Here is a 14682-nt window from a genome sequence, read left to right as displayed (position 1 = left end):
AGAAAGAATCATCTCAGATCTGTCATAGTTGATTAATTTTTTTGCGGGGGGAATATATCACAACAATTTTCAAAAAAGAACTAAGAAAAGTTTTGTGAAGGGAGATTTAACAAAATGAAAAATAAAAACCACTACGATTTCAAAATAGGAAGAACAAGGAGGCTCAGTATTGGGCGTTTGCACATAAAGTTCCGACCCCGCTCATCCACATTTCTGGCATAAATGTCTACCAAACGAAGAACAGATATAAAACCCCAAAAATCAAGTATTTTTTTAAAAAAATTGTGTATGACCAAAGACGCAAATAACTCAGTGGAGTAAACAACGTTACATTAAAGTGATGAAATCAGTCATTATTAGGAAAGCAAATAAAGACGTACAACAAAATCAGACAAGAATAACAACAAACATTAATTACAAACAACACTTTATGTCCATTTTAAAAAACTTAATAACAAGCTCAAAAGAGCGTCGGATAAAACTGAAAATAAACAAAATTACTAAAAAGACATGGGGCCACTCTATAAAAGGGCTAGGCAACAATTAGACAAAAAAGAAAAAAGAGCAATGTGTAAAAACTGGCTTAATTTTTCAAAAACAATTAATTTTAAAATAACGAAAACAAATAGATAGCAATTGAAAACATCCAACACGTTAATGATCACATTCCTTTCTATAGGAAGGCATTGAGAACTGACATTAATCAAATGTTTATGTGATTAGAAAAGAACAACAAATAGAGACAACAAAAAAAAACTCATTTGAAACTTGCGAAAAAACGCTGTCGAAGCGGTAAAGACATATTTGGCCCCACAAAGTATGTTCAATTGAACCTTCATCGAACGCCAAAAAAGTGGTATAGGCCACACCATTAATGAGAATAGGTAACAAGTAGACCAGAATAGAGAAAAAGGGCAAACTTAATTTAACACTGTCATTTTTTTTCGAAAACAAATATTTTCAAAGTCATGAAAGCCATTAGCTGCAAAATGAATGAAATGAACAGGTTCGCCTATTTCTCCAAAGGAAGCACTTGGGCCCTTTAATTATCCATAAAAAATCTTATGTCTACAACAAGAGCGTTAAATAAGGACAAAAATCAAGAAAATAGTTTGATTTTTGTGCGAAAAACCCGTGTCGAAGCCAGTAAATTCATGACGATTTCTTTTATAAAACAATGGATTTTGTGCACTTGTACCTTTCCCTGACAAAACAAATATCATATGTGACCGTTAATTAACGAGAATAGTTAAAAAAAATAAACAAAAAAGAACAAAAAAGCGAAGTTAAACAACGTTAAAAAGAGTTTTTTTTATTTTTGAAACAATTGTTTTCAAAGTAATGAAAGTCATCAGCTATCTACTTAAATCATACTTAAATCTACTTAAATCTCATTTATTCATACATGAAATGCCATTTAAACTTATCTTCATTCAGGTAATTTTATTTGAATAAAAAGACAAAGCAAAAAACGTCAGTTAAACACAATTGTAAAAAAATTCAATTTAGTTCTTTGACAAAGGGGTGTCAATGCCGTTGAAACCATAATCTATGCCTTTTAAACTTTTTAAAAAATGGTGAAATCTAGTAGTATCGCAGCCTAAAAACCATAATTTAACGCGTAAAACCGCCAAACGGTTAAAAATTAGTTCAGTAGAAAGAAGAGGAAGAAGAATCATTCTTTCTTTGCCGACATTAAGACATTAAGCTACAAATTGACGGAATTAAGAGGAAAATAGTGGCAAAGTTCAATAAACAGCTGTTTATTTAAAAGCAAACATTTTTCTAAATCGAAACAACCAAAATCTTTAGAGTAAAGAAATTAGATATATTAATTTGGAACTTTTTAGGAAGCCGATTAGATCTACCAACAATGAGCTTTGACGTGAAGTGTTCTCTTCTTTAATTGACATAAAAATGCCAATTTTTTTTCAAAAAATTACCGACTGATTACAATCCAAATTGTTTTTTTGAATGTTACTTTTGATTGTTTTTTTATTGTTTTTTTTTTGACAGTCCGAGATTGCACTAAAACCAGCCCCGCTATTGCTTTTCATCCATTTAGAACACTCAATTGTTTAACTCAAATGCTTTAGATCTGTATAATTTGTTAATTAAAAGATTAAAAAAAATGATACGTTTTTGATAACCGTAGAGTAAAGTTACCAAAAAACGGCAAAACTTTGATTCTAGACTACTCTTAGGGGAAATGGAAGTAAATCTAGCTCCTTTTGTAGTTTACAAAGATTTTGTTTGTTGTTTTTGGGGTGAGGACTTCCGGCAAATTTAACCAACATGGACTAAAGAAGCTTATTTTGTGCAATTTTTGATAAAAAGGCTGAATTTTGAAACTTTTAGCCGAAATTTTAGCCAAAGCAATTAAATCAAAAGAGTCAACAATACATATTTTTGTCTCTAAAAAGAAATTCAACAGTACTAATGTTAACATTTTTTTTTCAAAATTGGCGAAATTTTAGGCGAAACTCCGGATAATGTGATTGAAAAACAAACGGAAATCCTTCTATTATTCACAAAACTTGAAAACTCGATTACTCGCTCTAAAATACGAAAACCAAAAAAAAATCTTTTTCATTCCTTATTCTACGCTGGAGGGGCTTTCTAATGATACCACTCACAACTCTGTACGATGAATAAATCGATCGGTCAAAATTGTCTGAACAAAAAAAACCATTTGAGTATATATTTCCTCCCCCCTCAAGAGGGGTCGGAACAATAACTTAAAATTTTAGCTTTGACTATATGTTGTTAAAGATTTGATCTGTCTGTTTTTTTTTCAAATCAGAAGCAATATCATCTACATAGTAGCCTATTTTCCAATTCTTAGTTATACAATTCATAGAATTATATATTTTTTCAGTGTCGTTTTTTAAAGATCTGCTCTTACAATTTTTCGAAACCACTTTGCAGTAAAATTTGAATTGCGAAGTATTTATTTAATTGACGAAGTAGTACTGGTATGAAAATGAGAGCAGTTTTAAAACATGAATCCTGTTTCGGAAGTAAACGTTTTTTCAGTTCAGCCCATAGTTAATGTTCTCTTTTGTGATTCATCTGAGTTTCAATATGCAACTGAGTTAACAATCGAGGTGCGTAATTACTTAGAATTTATTCGTTTTTCTGTATTATTCTGCACGCTTCTGGAACATTTTTTCAAATCTGTTGGTATCCATTATACTGCCCATTTGAATTTTGATGGAAATTTTCTCCAGAGCTGTTGTTCTCCATTTTACTGCCCCTTTGAATATTGATGGAGGACTTTTTTTCATTAGTAAATTGGAAGTTTTTAGGTTTAAATATCCTCGTCTCATGTTATATTTGTGAACATCGACATCCTTTGTTCTGAATTTTTTTTTCACATTTTGTAAACAAGTAGCGAGTTTTTCAAATGTTCTGGTTAATATATTGTTTTGGGTTCTGTCCTGTAATCTGAACTTTGGAAGATATCATGTTGTAATTGTTTCTATCTTCTTTTTGTTCAAATTTTCTCTCTACATGTTTGTTTTGATAGGCTTTTTCTGGTCAAACATATTCCTAACCTTCCTGATATCGTTCAAACTGTTATCTTATTCGACATCTTGTCTTAACAAGGAGGCTCGGTAATGTGCGTTCGCACATAAATTTACGACTCAACTCATCTACATTTTTCACTTAATTGTCTACCAAATGAGGAAGAGATAAAAAAAATTGACATATAAACATATCGTTCAACAAACTACTAAATGAATAAAACAATCCACATAAGAGGGTTGATGAAACCTGTAACTACCAAATTATGAATGCCAGAACAAAAGGCGATAAAAATCAAATAAATAAAAATATAAATTATTAATTTTTTAAATGTTGCTTTTTTTGCTTTTTAATGTCAACCTGATTAGAAATAATATGCATCAATCGAAATCGTTGCGAGATTCGTTATACATCCATAGAGCGCGATGGAGACTTGTCATTATCCAGGATTTGTAATACGACTACAAAAAACGACTACAGGTAAAAAGAAAAAATTTGCACAAAGAAATCTACAGGAAAAAACTTGCACGAAAACGATGTCCCTGCCAATTAAACATTGAGTTGTTTGCTAAAAACATTTAAAAATCTGGGGCGTTTTTATCTAAATAACGAGAGGTCTGCGCATTATTATAATACTTTGAAAGAAAACCACAACCTACAAAAAATGGGCGATATGAAAAATCGCTAATTTTTGTATTAAAACTGGTTGTACCAAGAACAAAGACCAGCTTAGGACAAACAAATCGTTATAAGGAGCAAACTTTTGTTCAAAGACAAGAGATGTGACTTGCCTAAAGAGATGCTAAACAACAAGTTAACAGAAATGAGATCGGCAAATCTTTGCCGAAATACATTGTCTTTTTTCAAAAATGAATGACTTCAAAAGTCATAGGCAACCTAAACTTTCTACTAAAACAATAAATATTTTATCTTGTAATTTCTTCGAAAACTATTTGCGCCTGTTATTATTGAGACTAAGTCATAAGACCACAAAACAACATCAATTAAAAGCAGAACTAAAAAACTTTACAAACAACATTACGAAACCACAGTTGAAGCCATTAAATTTATGAAGTACTAATTATGAGGAAATTAAATCTCCATCTGCGTCTCCTTTGAACATGATCTCAAAATGACAGCAAAAAGAACCACAAATATTGAAAAGTATCTAAAAATCAAAAATTTCTGCTGAAAAAAATTTTCTAAGCTCAGAAGACAGCAGTCAAAACGTTCATCCAATAGAAAAAAAACATTGTTTGGTTCAACACAATATAAAAAAGATCTCTAAATAATGAGGCTACGTGGCGAATCTGATACAACAATGTAAAATACGAAAGAAACAAAAAAATTTACTTTTTCTTGGTAAAAATTCAATTTGAAAGTGAATTGAATCATTAGCTAAATACCGATATCAGCTACTAAAATCATCTATCTCTTCCTTCAGCCACTGAGAATTTTAATTTCAAAATATTTGACGTACGACAACAAAAGTTGAAAACAAATATAGGGCAAACATAATCTCTGCCAAATTCTGAAAAAGAACGGTGTCGCTACGCTTAAATCCATATGTTATGAAAATAATAAATATGTTCGGTTACAAAACTGTTAGAATTGTTTTTCAGTTAGATTGTTATGTATTGTGACAATATACATATGAAACAAAAACAACAATGGGCAATTTTTTTTGCAAAAATCACAAAATTTTGTGTGAAAACTCGTAGTACCAAAACCTAGAAGCAGATTTAAGACAAATCCGCCACAAAATTTACCTTGTATCTAATATGAAAGAAAGTTTGACCTGTATTTACTGAGAATAAGGTAAATGTTGACAGAAGAAAATATTAACAAAATGACAAAAATTGAAAATTTCAAAAAAAAATTACTGAAAATTCCTTAAAAGAAACATTTTCAATGACATAAGAGAACTTAGCTATTAGCCGTATGCGTTTTTCAGGTCCATTTGCACCTTTTAAAGAAGCCATTTTGATTTTTGAAACGCTAGACTTGGCAATCAGACTTCAAAAAGAATAAAAATTGAAGGCAAAACACAAGAAATCTGTTGAAGTTTACTAAAACTCTTCCTCAAAGCCATAAAAACTTTGTGAAAAGTTCTCTGAAAACAAGCTATGTCTACATTTGGCCTCATGCATACGTAAATGAGACTTGTCAGAAATAGAGCTGCGAATGAAAAATTTTGTCAGTAATTAGCATTAAAAAAACGAAAACGGAACATTTTGAAAAGCAGCACCAAAGTAAAAATTGAAAAATTTCTGATTGTAATATTCCTTAATAGTACCAATTCTATCCCTGGTTTTTCCGCGCGCCCAACAAACCGCCCAATTCTTCCAAGTGTTTGCGATTTAGACCAATTGTTGAGTTGAATACTTCAAATAATATAAAAAGCAATGATGAATTTGGAATTATTATCGAGTTAAATTCCTAAAAAACGGTAATATTTCAATTGCAGAAGACTTTTATATGGCGCCGAGTTTCTACTAGCCTTATTTTGGAGTTTAATGAGATTATATCAGCGACTTCTAGGTCTGCACTTTCTTAAAACTCAAACAAAGTGGACCAAGAAATCATATTTTGTGCAACTCTTGATGAAAAAAGTCAGAATTTTGGAAATTTTATCAAAATTTCTGGCCAAATAAACTCCAATCAAACATTTCAGCAACGGTCTTCTATCTCTCACGGTATCAATAACACTCTACCATTAAAAATTTTATCTTAATTAAAGTTATATTAGCAAAAATGTTCCAAGTTTTAGCAAAATTACTGAAAATTTGAATAAAAAATGTCGAATGTTCATAAAACCTTGAATCTCGATAACTCCCTGTAAAAGAAGTTCCAAAAACTTTTTTAATTCCATATTCTATGATGTACGTGTTTTTTAATGATACCACTCATAACTCTATACAATCAATATATCGATCAGCCAAAATTCACTGATCAAAAAAAATCATTTGAATATATATATTCCTCCCTCCCCACTAAAGTGGGGATCGGAACAAAGAGGTGTAGTTTACTATGGCATACGAGTGTAGGGAATCAATTTCAATCTAACTTTTTTAATTTAACAAGTGTTTTGCAAAATTGAAGAAAATTTCCAAAATGACAAAAAATGTGAATAAAAAATACGGAAGTCACTCTATTTTTCTCAAAAGTTTAAACCTCCATAACTCCCTGTAAAAAACGAAAATCAAAAAAATCCTTTAATTCCATATTCTACGCGAGAGGAGCTTTCCAATGATACCATTCTCAACTCTCTACGATGAATATATCGATCGGCCAAAATTGTCTGAACAAAAAAAAAACCCATTTGAGTATATAGTTCCTTCTCCACAAGTGGGTCGGAACAATTAGGTTTCTTTGACTGCTGTGCATGCTTGCTTTCTCGTTGTTGAATTATTTTTCTGTTCAATGAGACTAAAAAACGATTGACGAAGTTTTACGTCACTTATTTTCAAAAACTTCATTAAATTTGCTATTATTTTATCTTTATTGTTACTTCCTTTAAGAGCGTTTAGTGCGCAAACTGCTGGTGTTTCTACAGTATATTCTCAATGAATGTGAAAAATCTGGAGACCGTATAAAAGAAATGTTTTCACTAAAATCTTCCAACTTTGAAATTGTTAATGTCCATCAACCATCAGAAACATTTTATGTGATTATATAAGTCAAAACGCCAGTTTTCGATGCCTGTCAATTCGTTGCACTGTTTTCAGAACCTATTTTGCAACATTTTATTAGTGAAAAAGATTTTTGTTTCGTTCAAACTACATTTTTCGCTGCGTTTTTTGTTTAGTTTCCGTGAAATCATTTTCTTTTCAAAATGCCTGATTCATATCTTCATTTTAGTTATTATCCTAGTAAAGAAAGGTGTTGCATGAAACAATTTTCAAGCAGCTGGACAACTTCGTTGTCAGGTTGCAATTTTCAGCAAAAATCAAAATGATTAAGACAAGTAAAAGGAAACCATTTGTACATTCTACAGTAATGCTGCGTATTTGAAGCAAAATCTCAGACCCCCAACAAGTTTTTAGTGAGAATATTTAATTGCAGCAAAATGTGAACACATTGCCACCGCTGTTTCTTTTCTATATTTTCATAGTCATAAAACAAACCAAACATAATTTTTTAACCAAATTCAATGGTTGAGCAGCCAAATTTGCAATTATTTTCAATCAAATTAAACAATCTCTTAGACGCTGCGGGCTTCAAAGAGAATTAAACTTGTTGAATCACGCTTATTTTACGTTCAAATCTTTCAATACTTTTTTCTTTGAATGGTGATTAATGTTAATTTTTGACTCCGAATATGTGCTATATCTGTGAAAATTAGACTCAACCGAAAATAAATCTAGACTTTAGAAATTTGAAACAAAAAATCCTTATTGGATCATTTTTGTCATCCTAGTTGTTTAGTTAAAGTGTTTTATCAAAAACACTGTACTCCTATTCTTATCATTTAGGTTGTCAGGCATGTGATTTCTTCATTTTTTTCTACTTTTTCTCAAATCTTATTTTCCCTACCTATTTTTGTTGCTCTTTGAGTTTACTGCGTCATATCATGTTGAATTATGAGTTTTAATTGCATGTTGTGTTTGAAATGCATTTAAACATCCGTTTCGCAGCAAACAATTATCAGTAATTTGACCGCTACGGTTTCGTCACTTTGAATCATGATCATGATCCAAATCTTTTTATGTACACTATGGTACCAAAAAGCTACGTACACCAAAATGTTTTTTAGAAAGTGGCACAAATGTCAAATAGTACAATTGTTGAGTTCAAATCAGTTCTATCGTAACGGGAAGTTATTTTTTATAGACAGTTTGGGAAGTTTTCAGACAACTTTTTAAGGAAATCTGAATCAAGTTTTCAACGATTTTTCTTCCAATTTTTTCAAACAGTTTTCTCAATTTTCATAATTTCACAATTGGCCATAAATGTTCAATTGGTCTCAGATCGGGACTAATTGCGGCCTTTCCAGTACCTCCCACTCCTCTTCTTGAAGACTTTGATGGCAATCTTTGCTTTATGCTCAAAAGCATCATCTTGTTGAAAAATAAGGCTTCGCAAAGGCATTTTTTTTAATATTCTCAAGTCAACTAGGCTCTTTAGCTCGTTTGATCATCTAACAAACAGTGTCCGCTCATCTCATCCGATGTATTTTACCGCACGGAGATAATTGATTGCCTCTGCAAACTCAAAATGTTGCCAAGAAATCTCGATCCATTTCTCCGGCCAACCCGAACAATTCCTTCGCTAGAGACGTCCTGAGCTTGTTAAGTTTATGCTGTAGTTTATATGCATACTGTGCACTAAATCTTTGTTTTAAGCTGAGGTGCTATTATTTTTGACTATTACAATTGGACGTTACCAATCGCAACAGCGTGGCAAACAGTAAATTAGCAAAGCAGATTAACCTTTTTTCTGTGTAAGCGGAGAAAATGAATGAAAACGCGTTTAAACGGGTTTAAAATTTCAAAATTTCGCGCGTTGCGTTTGTTCACGCCTTAGCGTGAACCAAAGGTTTTGAGCAAAGTAACTCTTAACAAATTGTGCTGTACGTATCTTTTTGGTACCATCATGGTGTGTACTAAATCTGGATTTGCGGGAAAAAATCTGATGCTTTCAAATAGGCCTTTCTGAGAGCTCTTCACTGTATACAGAGAAAGCTAAAAAGCATGGTTTTGAGTTGTTTTGGAATTAGCTCGAATTAGATAGGTAAAGCACGAAAAACCATAAAATTGAGTTGCTTTTTTGAAATGTCTACAGCCGCATTTGCCTTTGTTTTGCTCATAATGAATTTACTGCAAAATTGCGTGGTGTCAAATGAATCGATCTCAAATTTATTAAATTACTCAAACTGTTTTTTAAGTTAAATACAAAGAGCGGATGAACTGATGAAACACATTTGAAACGTCAGTGATTGGGAAAATTCTGTTTAAGGTGGTATCACAGCAACGCCCTTTTGTCAATGATTTTGATAAGCTCGCAGTTATAGGATTTTTCCAATAGAGGAATACCTGGGGAGTTTTTGCTGAAAGCTCGAGTCTTTTCTTTGTTTGCTTCCTTTTTGAAACTTCAGTTGAAAATTAGTTGCTATTTTCGCAGGAGCACGCAAAAATTCGCACGAGCATGCACGCACAGAATCATGTGATCCGTCTTGTTTTTTTTTTACTAGGGTTTGAACAAAAAGACGCATCGGTACATATTTTTTAAACGAGACCACTGGTTGAAAGTTAATGTTTATTAGTACGCAATAGAGTGCTTTGTCTGTTCTTTTTTAATTTGGAACTTTGGACACAGCCGCTGATCGGTATCGTTTATGTTTCCGTTGCAGACATAAAATTCGCAATTTTAGGTGCTCCTGGAGAAACAATTTTTGATGCCTGACTTGTCATATTGACCAGCACACGAATTTACGATTGAAAAATTTTCATTATCAAATGATTTTGTGAAATTGTCATCAAATCACTGCTGCATAGTCCAGAGATTTTTGGTCAGATGTGTAGCTTTTTTTGGTTCATTTCGGCTGATCATTGGCAACTTTCTAAATATACGGCTAAATCTAAAACTTTGCAGGACTTAGCTGCGCAAGATATATATAATGCTCCAACGCAAGATATAAAAATTGCTCAGCCATAATTGAAGTAAATAGAAATCCAATTTAATTTGGCCTCTCCAAGACCAAGTTGAACCATTTGGTTGTTTATCACTACATTAGTTTGATCCAGTTTTAAAATATTTCAGCAATTGTAGGCAGCAATGTAGATCCATTGACAATTGCTCTGAATTTTTCCAATTAAAATTCATTGCTTCCCTCTCTTCTTGTCCTCTGATTGCATCACAAATTTAACTAGTTTCTTAATGATATTTTACCCTCTATCCTGAAATCATATTAAAATGAGAATAGGAAAATAGGGCTGCTCAATTTAAGCAAATTTTTTTACAATCAGTGGTAGTCTATGGGGACGGTTTTTGCATGGGGAGGAGGAGGGAGGGGGGATTTTATTGTAGTAGAATGGATTGAAAAGTATGAAAATATGGTCTGCTTTCTTTATTGACAAACCATATGTGTCTTAGGGGCAATTTTATTTCACGTCGTGTTCATTCAACCCAACAACTCAATAGTCATATATATTCAAAAAAGCAGCGGGCTCATTTTAAAGATTAGCCATACCCCATTCCTTCATGATGTGATTACGTGAAATGATCTGAAACAGTCATCCAATTTTTTTCAGCATAATTTTGGTCTCTGCTGTTCTTTCGCGTTTCTCTTTTCACTCGTTGAAATCTTTTTATGACTTGATATACGGTCTTTCATGTGTCTGTTTGCTTTTGACGCATTATTTTGTTCATAATTGATCTTGGTCCTTGAAAGATGTTGGCGTGTGCTTGTTAGCTTTGCTCTGTGAATTTAACAAGCCCGTCTTTTCAAAGACAGCCTTCTTATAAGCTCGCACAGCGAATGAATTCCGCCAACCTATTTAATCAACATTTCTCCTCTCAGAATTACATCAAAAGACCTTGACTTAATTTCGGCCTAGGTAGAAACAAATTATGGGAACAAAATCATTGGGAAACAACGCTAACACAGCGGAATTTGCCCTGAGAAGCATAAGAAGCAACATTTCCTTCCTTTCTGTTTTCATTTCAGCCAACGAGCACCCTATTACAGACATTCCTCTCCTTATAAACAACACCACCCACCCCCCCCCCCCCTCTCTAGCGCCCCCTGTCTCTGTATGCGACTTTGTGCAGCCATTTTGATCTCTTTTTTGCTCAGTTGCATTTTCCCAATTATAGCGGAAAATATTTGTCCTAATTTACCATTTACTAAAGCTATAGACATTGCATCACGCCAAAACACAAATTATCATCTCCCAGTGAAAAAGTTCTTTGAAACTTACTCAAAAATAACTTTGGCGTTGATTCCCATGAGAATTTTTTGCGAGTGTGGCGAAAGAAGATTGAAGTTGATATGGCTACTGTTTCTTTGTATTACAGGGGTTGAAAACAATTATTGGAGGAAATTTTCAACACAATTTGTTCACATGTTTTCAAACAAAAACTACTTCCCCTATCACCTAAATTAGTTTTAAATTGTGACTTGATATTACTCTCATTTCCGTTCCTCGAAAAAAATAAAAACGCTCTTATTTCTTATTTTGCTTAATTTTGCTAATTCGCATTGGCGCGCAATTGGCGCGTAATTGCAAAGCCCGCATCCAAATAAGACAAATTTCTTCACGAGAGAAAGTGAAATAAAGGCGGGCTGGCGGTTGCTTTTGATTTGGGCCCGGAGACTTAAAATTTCCTCCCTTTTTGCCCTAAGTTGCCTAATTTGGAGAGAATTGATAATTTGGGGCTTGGTTTCCTGCAAATATGAGATTTATGCACTCCGCTTTCTCCTCTCACATCCGCAGTAGCGCTTCCGTCTTAAACGCAAATTAAGCCATTTTTCAGCCAATTTAAATTTAGTGGAAACATTTCTCTGAAGGAAAACATTTTATCGCACTCAAGCACAGTTTCCTGCTACTGATAAATTTTGTCTATTGCTTTATTGTCTTAATTTTACTTATTTCAGCCCCCTTTCCCTCAATTTTTCTAAGGTTTTGATTTTTGTTAAAATTTGCGCGATTTAATTGTAAGCTGGAGTCGTCGCTAGCGTGTTTACAGGGAATGAAATTTGTTCTTAAAACGGTCGACCTTATGATTATGAGTAACAATTTGATTTTTTTTGTTTCGTTGAAGATAAGATAAAGCGTAAGTTATACAATACATCGCATTATCCTATAAGCGTCACATAGAGCATAATGAGGAGGGCTGCTTACTATTTGTATCAAAATAATAGTAAGCGCCAGGCTAAAGCAAATACAAATCAATTATTTTTCAATTCACCTGCTTTCAAATAGCTAAAATACACAAAGAAGACGCGCCCCTTAAACCCCCCCCCCCCCCCCCCACTTCTTCTATCCATAACCCCCTTTCAATTTCTCCTCCGCAAAGCAGTTCGAATTCACTCACCGGTTTCGGTATTCATTCCTAAAGACAATAAAACATTTATAAAATGAATTCCAATTGTTTACCGTAAAATTGTTTCTTTTATCGCTTATTCAGAGCCTTACAATGGTACAATTTTTTGTTGCAAATTTTGACAACAGAAAGTAGTATAAGTTTGAAAGGTTGCACAAATAGCCATGTAATTAGCGTAATCGTCTTTCCCCAGGGCGCGAAGTAATCGTTGTAATACCGCTTTAAAAAGTCTTTTGACAAGTTGTCTTGTGTTAAATTTAGAAACCCAATCATTTTTGCCAATTATTACTTTCTTTTCATATTATGTTTTTACTTCAATTTCACAACTTCCGAAAAATTGAAAATTATCTATCTAACTGTTAAAAAGAGCTATTTCAAAAGGAAGCTGCATATGGAATTGACAACAACAGTTTTATTATATTCAGTGTTCATAACGCCAGCTTGAAATTTATCTTAAATCGTTAAATTTCTCTCCTTTTCTTTTTTTGTTCCGAACCCACTTGTGGGGGGGGACTATATAATCAATTAGGTTTTTTTTGTTCAGACAATTTTGGCCGATCGATATATTCATCGTAGAGAAATGTGAGTGGTATCATTAAAAAGCTCGTCCAGCGTAGAATTCGAAACTAAAAAACTAAGATTTTTTGAATTTCGTTTTTTTTCGAGATATCGCGGATTGAAATTTTGTGTGAACACGGGATATTTGGCTTGATTTTGTTCACTTTTAGTGTATTTTTTCATCAAATTAAGATATTTTTATTGAAATTTTTATTCAAAATTACATTCACGCCACAAAGTGCATTATTTTGAGTTCCTAATAGACGAAAGGCGATAAAAAGACTAATTCTGGTCTCATAGGGAAGTTTACTATCAAAAAAATTCGAATTCTAATTGAGAGCTCTTTTTTATACAACTTTTAATATTTTTTTGTTTTCTTGGGTCACCGACTGACTATTCACTTTTCATATCTAGGTTCCATTAGTGACAGACTTGATTTACAGTCAAATGAAGCCTAATGGACAAAAATTCGTCTTCAAAGAATCGCTCAAGTTTTTTGGCTTCGACTCTGAGTTTTTGTAATTTTAAATGAAATTTTGATTTCCTTTTTAAGGTTTTACTTAATTTTTGAAGTCCTATGGCAAAGTCTCGTTGACTGAAGGTACAACAGGTTTCGTAATGAGCGTTAAGTGAATCTATCTATAGATTCCAATTGACAGCTAATTGCTGTTGAGACTTAAAAAGTGATTTTTTGAGAAAATTTTTGGCTTTGACCAAGCATAAACTTATTTTCGTGAATTGTAAGTCAGTTTCAGTAAAGTAAGGCCCCTTATCTTTCTACCGCAACGCAACCATAATTAATTTGGTTGGTAGTTTTATCTTTTAACTGTTTGTTTTATGACTTCAATTCCACAAGATTTAAAAAAAATTTAAAAAGTTTTTTTTTGGATTTTTTTTTCTTATTATTGGATCCTCTTGTATTCTTATCACATTATCCTGAGATTGATAACTCCCATTGGCTTAACGAAATTGTTCAGCGGATCATGTATTAATTTTTCAGAGAAAAACTTATGGTTTAAATGGCTTAGACACTTTCTTCTCGCACTGAATTTTTGGTTTTGGCCTGTATTTGTTGTTGTTTCCATAGTCTTAAATAATTTTGTGATGTCTTATTGATTATCTATTTATGACAAGCAATTTTGTCCTCCAATTGAGGCATAATGAATTCCAATTGTTTACCGTAAAATTGTTTCTTTTATCGCTTATTCAGAGCCTTACAATGGTACAATTTTTTGTTGCAAATTTTGACAACAGAAAGTAGTATAAGTTTGAAAGGTTGCACAAATAGCCATGTAATTAGCGTAATCGTCTTTCCCCAGGGCGCGGAGTAATCGTTGTAATACCGCTTTAAAAAGTCTTTTGACAAGTTGTCTTGTGTTAAATTTAGAAACCCAATCATTTTTGCCAATTATTACTTTCTTTTCATATTATGTTTTTACTTCAATTTCACAACTTCCGAAAAATTGAAAATTATCTATCTAACTGTTAAAAAGAGCTATTTCAAAAGGAAGCTGCATATGGAATTGACAACAACAGTTTTATTATATT

General features: G+C 32.6%; 1 protein-coding gene across 8 annotated transcripts in view; it reads left to right on the top strand.

Annotated features, from left to right (window-relative positions):
• Positions 1-14682, top strand: part of LOC142338510 (oxysterol-binding protein-related protein 1-like) — an 83275-nt gene that overhangs the window by 57410 nt on the left and 11183 nt on the right. Inside the window, exon 1 of one of the 8 annotated variants that reach the window (XM_075388325.1) lies at positions 11301-11434. The exons of 2 other annotated variants lie outside the window; for them this stretch is intronic. The gene's annotated coding sequence lies outside the window, so the exon portion shown is untranslated. 5 more of the 8 variants (XM_075388309.1, XM_075388302.1, XM_075388317.1 and 2 more) reach the window with 5 other exon arrangements.

The sequence above is a fragment of the Convolutriloba macropyga genome, chromosome 1 (assembly GCF_964194025.1).
Source record: "Convolutriloba macropyga chromosome 1, txConMacr16.3, whole genome shotgun sequence".
Classification (NCBI taxonomy): domain Eukaryota; kingdom Metazoa; phylum Xenacoelomorpha; order Acoela; family Convolutidae; genus Convolutriloba; species Convolutriloba macropyga.
The sequence above is the reverse complement of the archived record's forward strand: the minus strand, read 5'-3'. Positions and strand labels throughout refer to the sequence as shown.